Below are 18,856 nucleotides of genomic sequence, written 5' to 3'. Positions count from 1 at the left end.
AGCAGTGCAAAAATGTTCCCTTTTCTCCACATCCACACCAACATCTGTAGTTTCAGGATTTTTGTTATGTGGGCTACTCTTACTGGAGTTATATGAAATCTCAAAGTCATTTTGATTTGTGTATCTCTGATTATTAAAGATGATGAGCATTTTTTCATGTGTCTGTAGGCCATGGGCCTTTCTTCTGCAGAGATGCTTCTGTTCATGTCTCTTGCCCACAATGAAATGGGCTCACTTGTTTTTTTCTTACTAATAAGTTTGAGTTCTCTGTGGATTCTGGTTATCAAACCTTTGTCAGAAACATAACTTTCAAATATCTTCTCCCATTCTGAACGCTGTCTGCTTGCTTTACTTACTGTGTTCTTGGCTGTGCAAAAGCTTTTTAGTTTGATCAGATCCCAGTAATTTATTTTTGGTGTTGCTTCAATTGCCCAGGGGGTCCTCCTCATAAAGCATTCTCCCAGACCAATTTCCTCAATTGTTTTCCCTGCACTCTCTCCAAGTATCTTTATAGTGTCATGTCTTAAGTTTAAATCTTTCATCCAATGAAAGTCAATTTTTGTTAATGGTGAAAGTTGTGGGTCCATTTTCAGTCTTCTACAAGTCGCTGGCCAATTCTCCCAGCACCATTTGTTAAATAGGGAATCTTTCCCCAAATTTATGTTTTTGATAGGCTTATCAAAGATCAAATGATGATAAGTGTCTGGATTCATCTTTTGGTTCTCTATTCTGTTCCATACATCAACCTCTTTATTTTTGTGCCAGTACCATGCTGTTTTGATCACTATAGATATATACTATAGTCTGAAGTCTGGTAACGTGATCCCTCCTGATTTCTTTTTATTTCTTTTTTTTTTTTTTTTTTTTTTGTAGAGACAGAGTCTCACTGTACTGCCCTCGGGTAGAGTGCCGTGGCGTCACACGGCTCACAGCAACCTCTAACTCTTGGGCTTACACGATTCTCTTGCCTCAGCCTCCCGAGTAGCTGGGACTACAGGCGCCCGCCGCAACGCCTGGCTATTTTTTTGTTGCAGTTTGGCCGGGGCTGGGTTTGAACCCGCCACCCTTGGCATATGGGGCCGGCGCCCTACTCACTGAGCCACAGGGGCCGCCTGATTTCTTTTTATTTCTAGGTAATGTCTTGGCTATTCAATGTCTTTTCTGATTCCATATAAAATGAAGTATTATTTTTTCCAGATCTTTAAAGTATGACAGTGCTTCGGGATCTAAAAGTAGACCTGCCATTCGATCCTGCAATTCCTCTACTAGGTATATATCCAAAAGACCTAAAATCACTTTACAACAAAGATATTTTCACCAGATAATTTATTGCAGCCCAATTCATAATTGCCAAGTTATGGAAGAAGCCCAACTGTCCATCGACCAATGAATGGATTAATAAATTGTGGTATTGTACACCATGGAATAGGTATATGTACACCATGCAACATTATACAGCCTTTAAAAAATGGAGACTTTACCTCTTTTATGTTTACATCAATGGAGGTAGAACATATTCTTCTTAGTAAAGGATCTCAAGAATGGAAGAAAAATATCCAATGTACTCAGTACCACTCTGAAACCAATTTATAATCACCCACACTTACATATGAAAGATAAACACAACTATAGCCTTGGATGAAGGAGGCAAGAGGAGGGGGAAGGGAGAGGAAAGGGGAGGTTGAATGGAGGGAGGGTAAATGGTGGGACCACATCTATGGTGCATATCGCAAGGGTACATGTCAAATCTATTTTTTTTTTTTTTTTTTAGAGACAGAGTCTCACTCTATTTCGCTTGGTAGAGTGCTGTGGCGTCACAGCTCACAGCAATCTCCAGCTCTTGGACTTAGATGATTCTCTTACCTCAGCCTCCCTCAGCTGGGACTATAGGCACCCACAACAAGGCCCAGCTATTTTTTGTTGTAGTTTGGCTGGGGCTGGGTTCAAACTGGCCACCCATGGTATATGGGGCCAGCACCCTACTCACTGAGCCACGGGTGCCACCTGAGTATAAATGTCTTAACACAATAATTAAGTAAGTGAGGTGAAGGCTTTGTCAACTAGTTTGATATAAGCATTCCAAATTGTATGTAAAATCCTCACACTGTACCCCATAAATGCATTAATGTATACATTATTTATGTATTTATGATTTAATAAAAATAAAAAAGGGGAAAAAACCCAACAGCATCCCCTTCATCCCAGGTTCTCAGGCTTTTGGAGTCAAACTGAGAGTTACACCATTGACATTACATCTCAGGTCTTTAGACTCAGATCGAATGACACCTCTGGCTTTAAAGGTTCTTCAGCTTGCAAACAGTACATAGTAGAATTTTTTGACCCCTAATAATCATGTGAACAAAGTGATTATATATGAGAGAGACTATATATACGTCATTCTATTCACTTCTCTCCTCTCTTTGATAGCCTGTTGTATCAATTTGTGTTGCATTTGTTTTCCTGGACTCAGCTTCTTTTCTAAACCCATGTAGACTGATTGTCTGTCTCAGTTCCTCCTTTATCTGTAGTCCAGAAACTCTTTCAAGAAAGTAAGCTAAGGCAATTGTAAGGCAACTGTTACTCATTTGTTTCCCAACTTTCCAAAACCAGTATCATTCATTGCCTGATTCCAGTGTCTTAAAAGGTATTATTTCATCCATCTTTATCTGTTTTGCTACTCCTATTTCTGTTCTTGTTGCTTTAAGCAGAGTAGTAAATACAGTTCTTCTTACTCATCTTGGCCAAAAGTTTATATATATAAACAAGGGTTTTTGTTTATCTTTGCAGATAGTTCTGATATAATATGACATGTGCATTCCTAAATATCACCACACTATACAAAATTATTCAATAAAAACTCCATAGCTCATGGAAAAGTGAATGTAGGGGTACAATATTTTAAAATGACATATTAAGAGGAGTCAAGATGGCCAACTAGAAGCAGCATTCACTAGAGGATCCTGTCCAGAGAGAGAAATATTGGACTGAAGTGGATATGGAGAAGCCAAAGGAGGGGAGCTGAACACAGAAAGAAGAAAGAGAGGAGCACATCATCCCTGCTGAGGCAAGTGACAGGACCATGAAAGAGGAAGAAAGACAATTAAGATCAGGTATAGAGTGACTAGTTGGAAGGTATCCATTTCCAAGAGGATTGGAAACCTGTTTCCCAAGTGTGAGACTCCTGGTGGGCTTTTCGGAATTTAGCAGCATTAAATTCTGGGCCCACACTAGTGAGGTCCCACCTTTGAGCCTAGGCCCCTTTCTGCCTGGCACAAAAGTGAACAAATATTTTCTCAACAATCCTGAGTACACAGCTCACCCTTCCTCCTTTCCTGGTTGCCTGAAAGACTTTCCCCTGCAGAGGTTAGAGTGTGAATTCACTAAGAGGCCAAGGCATTATATGGGCTGCTGAGCTGAAGAGCAGAAACAGTAGCACTGCAGTTCTAACTTAAGTGGGGAGAGGGGTGAACTTTCCTTTACCACTAGGAAAGATCCTTATCTGGTCCCTCAAGATTTCTTACACAGATCTGCTTGTGCATTTCAGTCCACCTCTGGTGGTCCTCTGAACTCATTTGAGTGGGCTTTGCTAGCACTCACTGAGGAAAATTGATCAGAACTGGCAGCCAGAGGTGTCCACCAGGTAACCCTCTTAAATTGAGCAATGGTGGTGTTGAAGCAGTGAGGGGTGGATTTAGTGGGTCTGTCTTTAGGTTCCCCTCCTCCAGCTATCATTGGTGGTAGGCAGGGCTGCAGATGTTTGTATCTCTGCCCAGCATAGATTACAGTGAAATATCTCGATTTCTTAGGATTGCATGGAAGGCAGGCTTACATCAAAGACAGAGTCAGGTTGGGCTATATAACCAAGCTGGCACTCAGAATTTCTGGCTGTAGCCCTAAAAGGGACACTTCCAAGGCTGTAGGAGAAAAGCCACAATCACAAGCCCGAGCTTGTGATTAGCTCCAGTTCGTGGGACTGCTCAAGCCAGTCTCACCCCACCAGATTTAATTGCCGAATAGTTAGGTTAGTACAGTGTTTCCTAAAGGTCCCTGATTAGATTATCCCCCAACAAATGTTCAAGGACAACCAACCTACCATTTCAACTAAAAAAGTATAGTTTATATAGATTTTCACATATATAATTACATATATATAATTATATATGTGATATATAATATCACATATATTATATATATAATATGTGATTATTATATAATTATATATAATTACATATATATATATATGAAAGCTGAAAATATTCATGTGGGGGAACCAGGAGAAGAACTCTGTCAACATGAAATATCAGAGCTTATCAACTCCACCAAGAGATTCCAAAAAAGATATAACAGAAAATATTATACATAGAGAAATTGCTGAAATGTCAGAAATATAATTCAGAATATGGATGGCAAATAGAATTATTGGAATGGCAGAGAAGACGGAAAAAGAAATAAAAAATAGGTCAAATTTTTTCTTAAGAAATTAATGAATTGGGTTAACGCCTGTAGCTCAGCAGCTAGGGCGCCAACCACATACACCAGAGCTGGCGAGTTCAAATCCAGCCTGGGCCTGCCAAACAACAATGACACCTCAACAAAAAAATAGCCAGGCATTGTGGCAGGAACTCGTAGTCTCAGATACTTGGAAGGCTGAGGCAAGAGAATCATTTAACAGGCGGAGGCCTCCTCTATAGCCGAGAGTCTGCACCCCCTCCCACGGCTCCCTTCAACCTGGCGGACATCAACGACTTGAGCCCCTCTGGCGGCTTCATGGCCGAGCTCTTAAGGCCCGAATTGGACCCTGTGTACATTCCGCTGCAGCAGCCACAGCCGCCAAGTGGTGGGCTGATGGGCAAGTTTGTGTTGAAGTCGTCGATGAGCGCCCCTGGCAGCGAGTATGGCAGTCCCTCGGTCATCAGTGTTAGCAAAAGCAGCCCTGACAGCAGCCACCCGGTGGTAGCAGCGCCCTACAGTGGCGGGCCGCCGCGTATGTGCCCTAAGATCAAGCAGGAGGCAGTCCCCTCTGGCACCGTTGGCCTGCCCCTGGAGGCCCATTTGAGCGCTGGACCCCTCTCACTAATGGTCACGGGCCAACTGCACAAGACTTCCCCATGGGGCGGCTGCTCCCCAGCAGGACTACCCTGACCCTGGGTCCAGAGGAACTACTGAGCATCAGGGACTGTCACCCTGCCCTGCCTCTGCCCCCAGGCTTCCACCCCCACCCAGGTCCCAACTACCCACCCTTCCTGCCAGACCAGATGCAGCCACAAGTCCCGCCGCTCCATTACCAAGAACTCAAGCCACCTGGTTCCTGCATTTCGGAGGAGCCCAAGCCAAAGAGGGGAAGAAGATCATGGCCCCAGAAAAGAACCGCCACCCACACTTGTGATTACCCGGGCTGTGGCAAAACCTACACAAAGAGTTCTCATGTCAAGGCACACCTGTGAACCCACACAGGTGAGAAACCCTGCCACTGCGATTGGGATGGCTGTGGGTGGAAATTCGCCCAGTCAGATGAACTGACAAGGCACTACCGCAAACACACGGGGCACCGCCCATTCCAGGGCCAGAAGTGCGACCGTGCATTTTCTAGGTCGGACCACCTCGCCTTACACATGAAGAGACACTTTTAAGTCTCAAACAGTGGATATGACCCACACTGCCAGAAGAGAATTCAGTATTTTATAGCCTTCACGTTGTCTTCCCAAGGAGGAGAAGCTGGAAATGGAGACAATCATGGTCAAATTCCCAACTGAGTCAACTTGTGAATGAGTGAGTGATCAGGAAACATGAAGAAGCCAAAAGTCAAAAATCAAAGAACCAATGGGGTCTGTGACTGGATCTTCTATCATTCCAATTCTAAATCCAATTTGAATATTCCTGGACTTAACACAAACGACATGGGGGTGACTGGAAGTTGTGGTTATCAGGGTATAAATTAGATCCGTGAGTTGGGGGAGGGAAGACCAGAATTCACTTGAATTGTGTTTTGATGCAATATAAGCATAAAGATCACCTTGTATTTATTTATTTATTTATTTATTTATTTGCCTTCTAAAAGCCATTATTATACTAGAAGAAAAGAAAGAAATTCAGGTACTGAAAATGTGTTCTAATAACCTAAAAATTGATGGTGCTTAGTGAGTCTTGGTTCTAAAGGTACCAAACTAGGAAGCCAAAGTTCTCAAACTGCTGCATACTTTGACAAGGAAAATAAATCTATTTTTGTCTTCCCATCTACATTTATGACCTAAGTCAGGTAAATACTCGTGGTTTACTTTAATGTTTTTATGCAGACAGTCTGTTATGCACTGTGGTTTAAGATGTGCAATAATTTGTACAATGGTTTATTCCCAAGTATGCCTTAAGCAGAACAAATGTTTTTTTCTATATAGTTCCTTGCTTTAATAAATATGTAATATAAACTTAAGCAAACTTCTATTTTGTATATTTGTAAACTACAAAGTAAAATGAACATTTTGTGGAGTTTGTATTTTGCATACTCAAGGTGAGAATTAAGTTTTAAAGAAACCTATAATATTTTATCTGAAAAAAAAAAAGAGATAATCATTTAAGCGTAAGAGTTTAAGGTTGCTGTAAGCTGTAACACCATGGCACTCTACCCAGGGCGACAGCTTGAGACTCTGTCTCAAACAAACAAAAAATAAATAAATAAAACAAAAGAAATTAATGAATTTAAATACAAAGTTACCAAGGATATGGACATAATTAGTAAAGATATAGAAGAGCTTAAGTAATTGAAAAAGGCATTGGATGAGCTTTGAAACACAGTAGAGACCCTTAGTAATAGAGTTGAACAGGGAGAAAAATGAATTTCAGAAATTGAAGACAAGATGTTTGAACTATCTCACACATTCAAGGGTGGCAGAGAAAAGGATAACAAGTACAGAATATTCTCCAAGAGTTATCTGATCATTCCAAAAAATCAAACATCCAAATAATAGGGATTCCTGAAGGAGAAGAAGTTGGTCCTAAAATCACACATACTCTACTCCAAGACACTATGATGGAGAATTTTCCAAGCATTGCAAGAGACACAGAAATTCAGATAGTAGATAGTTTCAGAGCTCCAGCACAACTCAATTCAAACAAAGCATCTCCTAGATACATCATAATTAACTTTGCCAAAGTTAATATGAGAAAGAAAATCCTGCAAGCAACCAGGTGTAAGAAAAGTATTATCTACAAACGGAAAAATATCAGGATGACTGAAAATTTTGATGCTGAAACTTTTCAAGCCAGAAGAGGATGATCAATGACTTTTAATCTTCTTTTTTTTTTTTTTCTTGTTGGGGATTCATTGAGGGTACAATAAGCCAGGTTACATTGATTGCAATTGTTAGGTAAAGTCCCTCTTGCAATCATGTCTTGCCCCCATAAAGTGTGACACACACCAAGGCCCCACCCCCCTCCCTCCTTCCTTCTTTCTACTTCCCCCCCCATAACCATAATTGTCATTAATTGTCCTCATATCAAAATTCAGTACATAGGATTCATGCTTCTCCATTCTTGTGATGCTTTACTAAGAATAATGTCTTCCACGTCCACCCAGGTTAATACGAAGGATGTAAAGTCTCCATTTTTTTTAATGGCTGAATAGTATTCCATGGTATACATATACCACAGCTTGTTAATCCATTCCTGGGTTGGTGGGCATTTAGGCTGTTTCCACATTTTGGCGATTGTAAATTGAGCTGCAAGAAACAGTCTAGTACAAGTGTCCTTAATGATAAAAGGATTTTTTTCCTTCTGGGTAGATGCCCAGTAATGGGATTGCAGGATCAAATGGGAGGTCTAGCTTGAGTGCTTTGAGGTTTCTCCATACTTCCTTCCAGAAAGGTTGTACTAGTTTGCAGTCCCACCAGCAGTGTAAAAGTGTTCCCTTCTCTCCACATCCACGCCAGCATCTGCAGTTTTGAGATTTTGTGATGTGGGCCCTTCTCACTGGGGTTAGATGATATCTCAGGGTTGTTTTGATTTGCATTTCTCTAATATATAGAGATGATGAACATTTTTTCATGTGTTTGTTAGCCATTCGTCTGTCGTCTTTAGAGAAATTTCGATTCATGTCTCTTGCCCATTGATATAAGGGATTGTTGGTTTTTTTCATGTGGATTAATTTGAGTTCTCTATAGATCCTAGTTATCAAGCTTTTGTCTGATTGAAAATATGCAAATATCCTTTCCCATTGTGTAGGTTGTCTCTTTGCTTTGGTTATTGTCTCCTTAGCTGTAAAGAAGCTTTTCAGTTTAATGAAGTCCCATTTGTTTATTTTTGTTGTTGTTGCAATTGCCATGGCAGTCTTCTTCATGAAGTCTTTCCCCAGGCCAATATCTTCCAGTGTTTTTCCTATGCTTTCTTGGAGGATTTTTATTGTTTCATGCCTTAAATTTAAGTCCTTTATCCATCTTGAATCAATTTTTGTGAGTGGGGAAAGGTGTGGGTCCAGGTTCAGTCTTTTACATGTAAACATCCAGTTCTCCCAACACTATTTATTGAATAGGGAGTCTTTCCCCCAAGGTATGTTCTTGTTTGGTTTATCAAAGATTAGGTGATTGTAAGATGTTAGTTTCATTTCTTGGTGTTCAATTCGATTCCAAGTGTCTATGTCTCTGTTTTTGTGCCAGTACCAGGCTGTCTTGAGCACTATGGCTTTGTAGTACAGACTAAAATCTGGTATGCTGATGCCCCCAGCTTTATTTTTGTTACAGAGAACTGCCTTAGCTATACGGGGTTTTTTCCGGTTCCATACAAAACGCAGAATCATTTTTTCCAAATCTTGAAAGTACGATGTTGGTAATTTGATAGGAATGGCATTGAATAGGTAGATTGCTTTGGGAAGTATAGACATTTTAACAATGTTGATTCTTCCCATCCATGAGCATGGTATGTTCTTCCATTTGTTAATATCCTCTGCTATTTCCTTTTTGAGGATTTCATAGTTTTCTTTATAGAGGTCCTTCACCTCCTTCGCTAGGTATATTCCTAGGTATTTCATTTTCTTTGAAACTATGGTGAAGGGCGTTGTGTCCTTAATTAGCTTCTCATCTTGACTGTTATGGTGTACACAAAGGCTACTGACTTGTGGACATTGATTTTATATCCTGAAATATTACTATATTTTTTGATGACTTCTAGGAGTCTTGTGGTTGAGTCTTTGGGGTTCTCTAAGTATGAGAAAATGTCGTCAGCAAAGAGGGAGAGTTTGACCTCCTCTGCTCCCATTTGGATTCCCTTTGTTTCCTTGTCTTGCCTAATTGTATTGGCTAGAACTTCCAGCACTACGTTGAATAGTAAAGGTGACAGAGGACAACCTTGTCTGGTTCCAGTTCTAAGAGGAAAAGCTTTCAGTTTTACTCCATTCAGTAAAATATTGGCTGTGGGTTTGTCATAGATAGCTTCAATCAGTTTTAGAAATGTGCCACCTATGCCTATACTCTTCAGTGTTCTAATTAGAAAAGGATGCTGGATTTTATCAAATGCTTTTTCTGCATCTATTGAGAGGATCATGTGATCTTTATTTTTGCCTCTGTTAATATGGTGGATAACGTTTATAGACTTGTGTATGTTAAACCAGCCTTGCATCCCTGGGATAAATCCTACTTGATCATCATGAATGACTTTTTTGATGATAAGCTGTAATATATTGGCTAGGATTTTGTTGAGAATTTTTGCATCTATATTCAAGAGTGAGATTGGTCTGAAATTCTCCTTTTTGTTTGGGTCTTTTCCTGGTTTTAGTATCAGGGTGATGTTTGCTTCATAGAATGTGTTGGGGAAGATTCCTTCTTCCTCAATTTTTTGGAATAATTTCTGCAGTACAGGAATAAGCTCTTCCTTGAAGGTTTGATAGAATTCTGGGGTGAAGCCATCTGGACCAGGGCATTTTTTGGTTGGAAGATTTTTTATTGTTTCTTTGATCTCAGTGCTTGAAATTGGTCTGTTCAGGAGCTCTTATTCTTCCTGGCTGAGTCTAGGGAGAGGGTGTGATTCCAAATATTGATCCATTTCTTTCACATTGTCAAATTTCTGGGCATAGAGTTTCTGGTAGTATTCAGAGATGATCTCTTGTATCTCTGTGGGATCAGTTGTTATTTCCCCTTTATCATTTCTGATTGAGGTTACTAGAGATTTTACTTTTCTATTCCTTGTTAGTCTGGCTAATGGTTTATCTATTTTATTTATTTTTTCAAAAAACCAACTCCTTGTTTCATTAATTTTCTGAATGATTCTTTTGTTTTCAATTTCATTGATCTCTGATTTGATTTTGGATATTTCTTTTCTTCTACTGAGTTTAGGCTTAGATTGTTCTTCTTTTTCCAATTCCGTAAGATCTCTTGTGAGATTGTTGATGTACTCTCTTTCTGTTTTTCGAATGTAGGCATCTGAAGCGATGAATTTTCCTTCAAAACTCCTTTTGCAGTATCCCACAGGTTTTGGTAGCTTGTGTCTTCATTGTTGCTATGCTCAAGGAAGTTAATGATTTCCTGTTTTATTTCTTCCTGCACCCATCTGTTATTCAACAGAAGATTGTTTAATTTCCATGCCTTTGGGTGGGGTCGAGCATTTTTGTTAGAGTTGAGTTCCACCTTTAATGCCTTATGGTCTGAGAAGATACAAGGTAAAATTTCAATTCTTTTGATTCTGTTGATATTTGTTTTGTGTCCCAGGATATGATCAATTTTGGAGAATGTTCCATGGGGTGATGAGAAGAATGTATTTTCTTTATCTTTGGGATGGAGTGTTCTATATGCGTCTATTAAGCACAGTTGTTCTAGGGTCTCATTTAAATCTCTTATATCCTTGTTTAATTTCTGTTTAGAGGATCTGTCCATCTCTGTAAGAGGAGTGTTAAAGTCCCCTGTAATTATGGTATTATCAGATATCATATTGCTCAGACTGAGTAAGGTCCGTTTCAAGAATCTGGGAGCATTTAAATTGGGTGCATAAATGTTCAGATTTGAAATGTCTTCTTGTTGTATTTTTCCTTTGACCAATATAAAGTGACCATCTTTGTCTTTTTTGACTTTAGTTGCTTTAAATCCACATGTATCTGAAAATAAGATTGCAACTCCTCTTTTCTTCTGAATTCCATTTGCCTGAAAAATTGTCTTACAACCCTTAACTCGGAGCTTTAATTTGTCTTTTGAAGCCAGGTGTGTTTCTTGCAGACAGCAAATGGATGGCTTGTGTTTTTTAATCCAGTCAACCAATCTATGTCTCTTCAGTGGGGAATTCAAGCCATTAACATTTATTGAGACAATTGATAAGTGTGGTAGTATTCTATTCATCTTATTTTGTGAGAGTCCATTGCTTAGTTTTATCTTTTGCATCAGTGTGGAGGTTAGGTTCTGTCCTTTAATTTCTGAGTTCTTACTTTGCTGCTGATCCATTGTGGTGGTCAGTGTGCAGAACAGGTTGAAGTATTTCCTGTAGAGCTGGTCTTGTTGTGGAGAATTTTCTCAATGTTTGTATATCCGTAAATGATTTGATTTCTCTGTCAATTTTGAAAGCTTAGCAGGGTACAGAATTCTGGGCTGGAAATTGTTCTGTTCAAGTAGATTAAAGGTAGATGAGCATTGTCTTCTTGCTTGGAAAGTTTCATTAGAGAAGTCTGCGGTCACTCTGATGGATTTGCCCCTGTAGGTCAACTGGCACTTACTCCTGGCAGCTTGCAGAATCTTTTCTTTTGTCTTGACTTTGGACAGGTTCATCACAATGTGTCTTGGAGAAGCTCAGTTAGAGTTGAGGCGACCTGGGGTCCGATAGCCCTCTGAAAGCAGTGTGTCAGAATCTTTGGTGATATTTGGGAAATTTTCTTTTATAATATTCTCTAGTATGGCTTCCATTCCTCTGGGGCATTCTTCTTCCCCTTCTGAAATTCCTATAATTCGTATGTTGGAACACTTCCTAAAGTCCCATAATTCTGACAGTGAACATTCTGCTTTCTCTCTCTTCTTTTCTGCCTCTTTTACTATCTGAGTTATCTCAAGAACTTTGTCTTCTACCTCTGAAATTCTTTCTTCTGCATGGTCTAACCTGTTGCTGATACTTTCCATTGCATCTTTAAGTTCCCTAATTGACTGTTTCAGTTACTTCAGCTCTGCTATATCCTTTTTATATTCTTCATATCGTTCATCTCTTATTTGATTCTGTTTTTGAATTTCCTTTTGGTTATTTTCCACTTTATTAGCAGTTTCCTTCATTGTTTCCATCATTTTTTTCATTGTTTTCAACATGTGTATTCTAAATTCCCTTTCTGACATTCCTAACATTTCTGTATAGGTGGAATCCTCTGCAGTAGCTACCTCATGGTCCCTTGGCAGGGTTGTTCTGGACTGGTTCTTCATGTTGCCTGGAGTTTTCTGCTGATTCTTCCTGATGAGTGATTTCTTTTATCTGTTTCCTTGCCCTAATTTTCCTTTCACTTCCTCTTGCTCTTTAAGTTCTTGTGCCTGTGGACTAAGGGTTACAGGACCAGAAAAGTGAGAAGGTTGAAGAGCAAAAAAGGGATGAAAGAAAGGAGGACCGAGTGTTAAGAAAAAAAAAAGAAAAATAGAGAAAGGAGAGGGGGTGGGTATAAGGAATATTGACAAAAAGAAGAGAGGCACAGAAAGAGCAAGAAGAGCAATATAGGTGTACTGTAGGGTAATTTGATACAACCTTAAAAAAAAAACCCACCTTCTGGGGGTGCCCATTTGGGTGGTTCCCTTGAGGTCAGCAGCTCTTTGCTAACCTGATCAGACACAGTACCCCACCTCCACCAAGTAGAGAGGAAAGACAAAAATGCTATAAATCAAACCAAAACAAGCAAACAGAAAATTTTACAGGATAAAATTGGATGGAAAACCAAACAATAGTGGTAGAAACACTAACAAAAATGAAGTTCTAACTATTTAAATAGGCAGCAATGGGAAATTATAATTAAACTAGAAAAATTGAGAAAGATAAAGGATCTGTATGGAAAAGGTTGAACTTAAAAAACAAAACAACATCAACAACATCAAAATAAACAAACAAAAAAAAACAACCAAACCAAAAAAAAAACAAAACAAACAAAAAAAAACAACCAAATACAAAGCAGTATGTATATGTTATTGAATATTGTCTGGGCAACACGTGGTCTTCTGGGGTATGAGATGTTAATCACAGTTCTGATACGACTGGAGGCTGCTAGTTTCTCAAACCCCAGCAGGTAGACACCCTAAATCTCTCTTCAGCCCACTTAAAAGGCACTTTGAACTTGTTCACTTGCTGAGCAGAAGCTTTCCCAGGGAAGTGCTTGTCACTGGAATCACTGCTGAAGTGGCTATCAACTTACCCTGTGTGCCAAAACTGGTCTCCCTCTGCCCCCGAGGGTTAGGGCTGCAAGGCGGCTCAGACCCCACCCTTAGGCTACTTGGTTGCTGGGTTACCAGCTCCCACCCAATTCTAGCTCTGCGACCCTGAGGGCAGAGCTTGCTGGGGCAGATCGTTCACAATGTCTGCCTGTGACCCAGAGCCAAACACTGTTAGCTCTGTCTGGCTCAGCGGCTCAGACTGGGGCCCTAGACAAAGGCCAAAGTTCTCCACACTCCTACTCAGGCTCTCCCCAAGGCAGTTCAGCTGAGTGCCAAGTCTAAGGACACCAAAACGGTTCACAGGTAAGGCCTTTCTGGTTTGCAGTCTCGCTGCTACTGAACTTACAGTTGCAGGCGGGTTTAGACGGATTGAACACATGCGACCACTTGCCGGTTTTCCACTGTTTTAGTCCTCCTCTTGGGGTCCAGAAGTCTCTCGCTGACTCCCTGTATCCTCTCAGGGGTGATGATAGGCTGATCCCACCAGCAAGAGATGCCTGGAGTCCTATCTCCCCAGACTCACGGTGCCCAGATGCAAGGAAGCTGTTACTCGGCTGCCATCTTGCTCCGCCTCCCAATATATAATCGACTTTTAATCTTCTTAAACAAAACAAATTCCAGCCCAAATTTTATCCCATTAAACTGAGTTTCATTTGTAATAGAGAAATCAAATACTTTACTGACATTCATATGCTAAGCAAATTTGCCATAACCAGACCAACTCTGCAGAAAGTACTCAGACATATTCTTCATAATGGCCAATGGTCAACCACAAAAGTAAACTCACCTAGTAACTAAAGAACGACGCCTAGTCTCCACAGTGGTGAAAGGGATAAAAATAAGGACTGGACCTCTGAAAAATGAGAGGACCAAAACTCCACCATACTTATCAATTCTCTTAATGAGTGTGAATGGCTTGAATCGTCTTCTAGAGAGGCACAGGCTGGTTAACGGTATTCAAAAGCTCAGGCCAGGTATCTGTTGCTTCCAAGAAACACACTTTACCTCAAAAGATAAAAGAAGGCTCATGGTAAAGGAATGGAAAATGATAATCTAGGCAAATGGAAATCATAAAAAATAAAGCAGAAGTTGCAATCTTATTTGCAGATACAATTGGATTTAAACCAACAAAAATAAAGAAAGACAAGCGTGGACACTACATATTTATCAAGGGAAGCACAGAACATGAAGAGATTTTGATAATTAACATTTATATACCCTTCCAAAATGCTCCTCGATTTATAAAATAAACCATAATTGTTCTGAAAAATAGGATATCTTCTTGCACTATAATAGTTAGGAATTTTAACACCCCTTTTTCAATACTGAACAAATCCTCCACGCAGAAACTAAACAAAGAAATAATGGACTTAGAACAATTGGACTGAACAGACATATATACAGAACATTTTATCCTAAAAAACTGAATAGACATTCTTCTCATCAGCCCATGGATCATCCTCCAAAATTGATCATATCTTAGGACACAAGTCTAACCTCAACAGATTAAAAAAATTGAAATTATTCCTTGTATCTTCTTAGATCATAATGAGATAAAAGTTGAACTCAACATCAACAGAAATCTTCATACTCAAATAAAGTCATGGAAATAAAATAACCTTATGCTAAATGACAGCTTGGTCAAAGATAATATTTAAAAGGAAATCATTTTATTTCTGGAATAAAATGATAATGAAACTACAAACTATCAAAATCTGTGGTATATTGAAAAAGCAGTTCCAAGAAGAAAATTGATAGAATTAGATGCCTTCATCAAGAAAACAGAAAGAGAGAAAGTCAACAGCCTAATGGACCATCTCAAGCAACTGGAAAAGTAGGAACAATCCAACCCTAAATCCAGCAGAAGAAAATAAACCAAAATTATGGTGGCGCCTGTGGCTCAGTGGGTAGGGTGCTGGCCCCATATACTGAGGGTGGCGGGTTCAAACCCAGCCCAGGCCAAACTGCAACAAAAAAAATGGCAGGACATTGTGGTGGGCACCTGTGGTCCTAGCTACTCAGGAGGCTGAGGCAAGAGAATCATCTAAGCCCAGGAGTTGGAGGTTGCTGTGACCAGTGGGACACCACAGCACTCTACTGAGGGCGATAAAGTGAGACTCTGTCTCTACGAAAAGTTAAAAAAAAAAGAAAGGAAAAAAAAAACAAAATTAGAGAAGAATTAAATAAAATTGGAAACAAAAGAATCATTCAGAAGATCAGCAAAACAAAAGATTTAATAAAATTGATAAACCCTTGACCAGACTACCCAGAAATAGAAAATTAAGATCTCTAATGACTTCAATCAGAAATAATAAAGGAAAAAAACAACAAATACCACTGAAATACAAAAGATCCACAAAGATTACTGAAAAAAACTCTAAGCCCAGAAATATGAAAATGTAGAAGAAATGGACCAAATACCTGGAAGCACCCCACATTCCTAAATGCAACCAGAAAGAATTAGAAATGTTGAATAGGCCAATATCAAGCACTGACATAGCATCAATGACACAAAATCTTCCAAAAAAGCAAAGCCCTGGACCAGATGGTTTTACACTAGAATTCTACCAAACCTTCAAAAGGAATTAGTTTCTATATTGCATAATCTATTTCAAAAGAGAGAAGGACACCTCCCCAACATATTCTACAAAGCAGTTATTTGCTGATCCCCAAACCAAGAAAGGACCTAACGAAAAAGGAAAACTATAGACCATTATCATTAATTAATATATATATCATTAATTTATATATATAATATATATATATATCACTTTATTGCCCTCAGTAGAGTGCCTTAGCATCACAACTCACAGCAACTGCCAACTCCTGGGATTAGGCAATTCTGTTGCCTCAGCCTCCCAAGTAGCTGGTACTATAGGCATCCACCAGAACACCTGGGTATTTTTTGTTGCAGTTTGGCCAGGGCCAGATTCAAAGCCATCACCCTTGGTATGTGGGGCCAGCCCCCTACCCACTGAGCCTCAGGCACCTCCCTGGTACAAAAATATTCAAAATGATCTTAGCAAGCAGAATTCAATGACACATTAAAAAAAATATACACTGTGATCCAGTTAATTTTATCCCAGGGATGCAAGGCTGGTTCAACATATGTAAATCCATAAATGTAATACACCACACAAATAAAATTAAAAAAAAGACCATATGATTCTCTCTATTGATGCATAAAAGGTTTTTTATAACATCAGCATCGTTTCATGATAAGAACACATAAGAAAATAGGTTTAGGTGGGATGTATCTTAAACTGATAGAGGTTATCTACAACAAACCCAAAGCCAATATCATATTGAATGGAGTAAACTGAAAGCATTTCCATTCAGATCTGGAGATAGACAAGGATGCCCACTATCGCCACTGCTATACAACATAGTGTTGGAAGTTCTAGCCATTTAAATAAGGCAAGAGAAGATCAAGGGCATTCAATTGGGGACAGAGGAAGTCAAACTCTCCGGTCTTTGCAGATGACGTGATCTTATACCTGGAAAACCCCACGGAACCAACTACAAAGTTCAACTATAAAGTCAACTACAAAGTTCTGAGAAGTGATCGAGGGAGATATAGCGGTGTCTCAGGGTCCACAAATCAGTAACCTTCATATACGCCACTAACAGTCAAGCTGAGAATAAAATCAAAGACTCTATACATTTAACATTAGCTTCAAAAAAATTAAATAACTGGTAATTCATCTAACAAAGGACATGAAACATATCTATAAAGAGAACTATAAAACTCTGAGAAAAGAAATAGCAGAAGATGTTAACAAATGGATGAACATAACATGCTTGAGGCTGGGAAGAATCAAGATTGTTAAAATGTCCATACTGTGCAAAGCAATTTACAAATTTAAAGCAATCCCCATCAAAACACCAATGTCATAGTTTGAAGAACTTGTAAAAATAGTGCTTTATTCCATATGGAACCAGAAAATAACTCAAATAGCCAATACAATTCTTAGAAATAAAATAAAATCTGGAGGGATTAAGTTACCAGACTTTAGTTTATACTACAAGTCTATACTGTTCAAAACAGCATGGTACTAGCACAATAATGTAGACATAAATCTATGGAATAGAATAGAGAACCTAGGGGGCGGAGCAAGATGGCGGAGTAGAGAAAGCTTCTTTACAACCAAAAGATTGGGGAGAGGGTGGCGCCTCTGGCTCAAAGGGGTAGGGCGCCAGCCCCATATGCTAGATGTGGCAGGTTCATACCCAGCCCCGGCCAAAAACTGCAAAAAAAAAAAAAAAAAAAAAGATTGGGGAGAGAAGACTCCAGGCACTTCTGGCCTGTGGGCTCTACAAAAACATCCCTTTGAGGGGCACAAAGAGGTAGCAAGATTTGGAAGGACCCCAGGAAGAGGAGGAAAATAGTGGAAAAATGGCAAGTGATTGGTCTGCAGCCAGCTTTGATGTCTGTGGTGGTTGCAGTAAAAGATTTCAGACAAGAAAGGCCTTCCCTGTGGAGTTTTTGAGTTTTCTGGACCTGGGCACTAGGTTGAGTTACCTTGGGTGACCTTGGGTGAGTGAGCAAGTGACTTAGAACGGTGCCCAGAGCTGAGACTGAGACAAGAGAAGAGTGGAGCTTTCATTGTTCACTGCAGCTTCTGTGCAGCCACTGTGGGAGAGCTCCTTTGCAGGCTCTTCCCTCAAGGTCATAGAGTGAGGTCGGTTCTGGCACACATCATAAGTGGGGAGTCACTTCAGAAGAGATCCCAGCAACATGTACTTTCCTAGGAAAGCTTCTGCTTAGCCAAGGGTTGTGGTTTGGAAAGGTCAAGGTGTGTCTATTAAGCGAGCTGAGGATACATTTAGGCTCTTAACCCTGCAGGGTTTGAGGGCAAAGAAGTCAGGAGAGGCCTCCAGTCTCCAGCTTATACAGCTGTACCAGCATTGTGTTGGCATCTCCTACCCCAGAAGATCATCTGCTGCCCAGGCAATATTCAGCAAGATGTGTGCGTATTGTTTTGTTTTTGCTTTTTCAACTTTCTCCCCTTATAGTTTTATTTTTTTCTTTATTTTTCTCATGTAAATGTAATTTTCCATTGTTGCCTTCTTTAATAATAAGTGGTTCATTTTTGCTAGTTTTTCTGCCCTGATCATTTATTTATTTATTTTAGTATTTTTTTATTAAGTCTTCGGTACATAGATCATAAATACATTTATGCCATTTTCAATGTGTTGATTATTTGTACAAATTGGAGTGCTTACATCATACTAATCAACATAGCTGTTGGATTATTTACCCAATTATAGCATTAGGACATTTGTGTTCTACACATGATAAATCCAACTTGTACTTGCAATGTGCTCCATAGGTATGGTCCCCCTACTATCCCCTACTATCCCTCCCATCCCCTCCCCTTACCTATCCCTCCCATTTCCTCCTGAATCCCAGGCTAAAGTTGTGTTTCATTTTTCATATGCAAGTGTGAGTAATTATAAATTTGTTTCACAGTAGTACTGAGTACATTGGATACTTT

The 18,856-nt window shown here is 39.6% G+C and overlaps 1 pseudogene; it reads left to right on the top strand.

Annotated features, from left to right (window-relative positions):
- The first annotated feature begins 3,079 nt into the window (after positions 1 to 3,079).
- LOC128585453 (Krueppel-like factor 4) lies at positions 3,080 to 5,630 on the top strand (annotated as a pseudogene).
- The last annotated feature ends 13,226 nt before the right edge of the window (positions 5,631 to 18,856 follow it).

The sequence above is a fragment of the Nycticebus coucang genome, chromosome 5, assembly GCF_027406575.1.
Source record: "Nycticebus coucang isolate mNycCou1 chromosome 5, mNycCou1.pri, whole genome shotgun sequence".
NCBI lineage: Eukaryota > Metazoa > Chordata > Mammalia > Primates > Lorisidae > Nycticebus > Nycticebus coucang.
The sequence above is the reverse complement of the archived record's forward strand: the minus strand, read 5'-3'. Positions and strand labels throughout refer to the sequence as shown.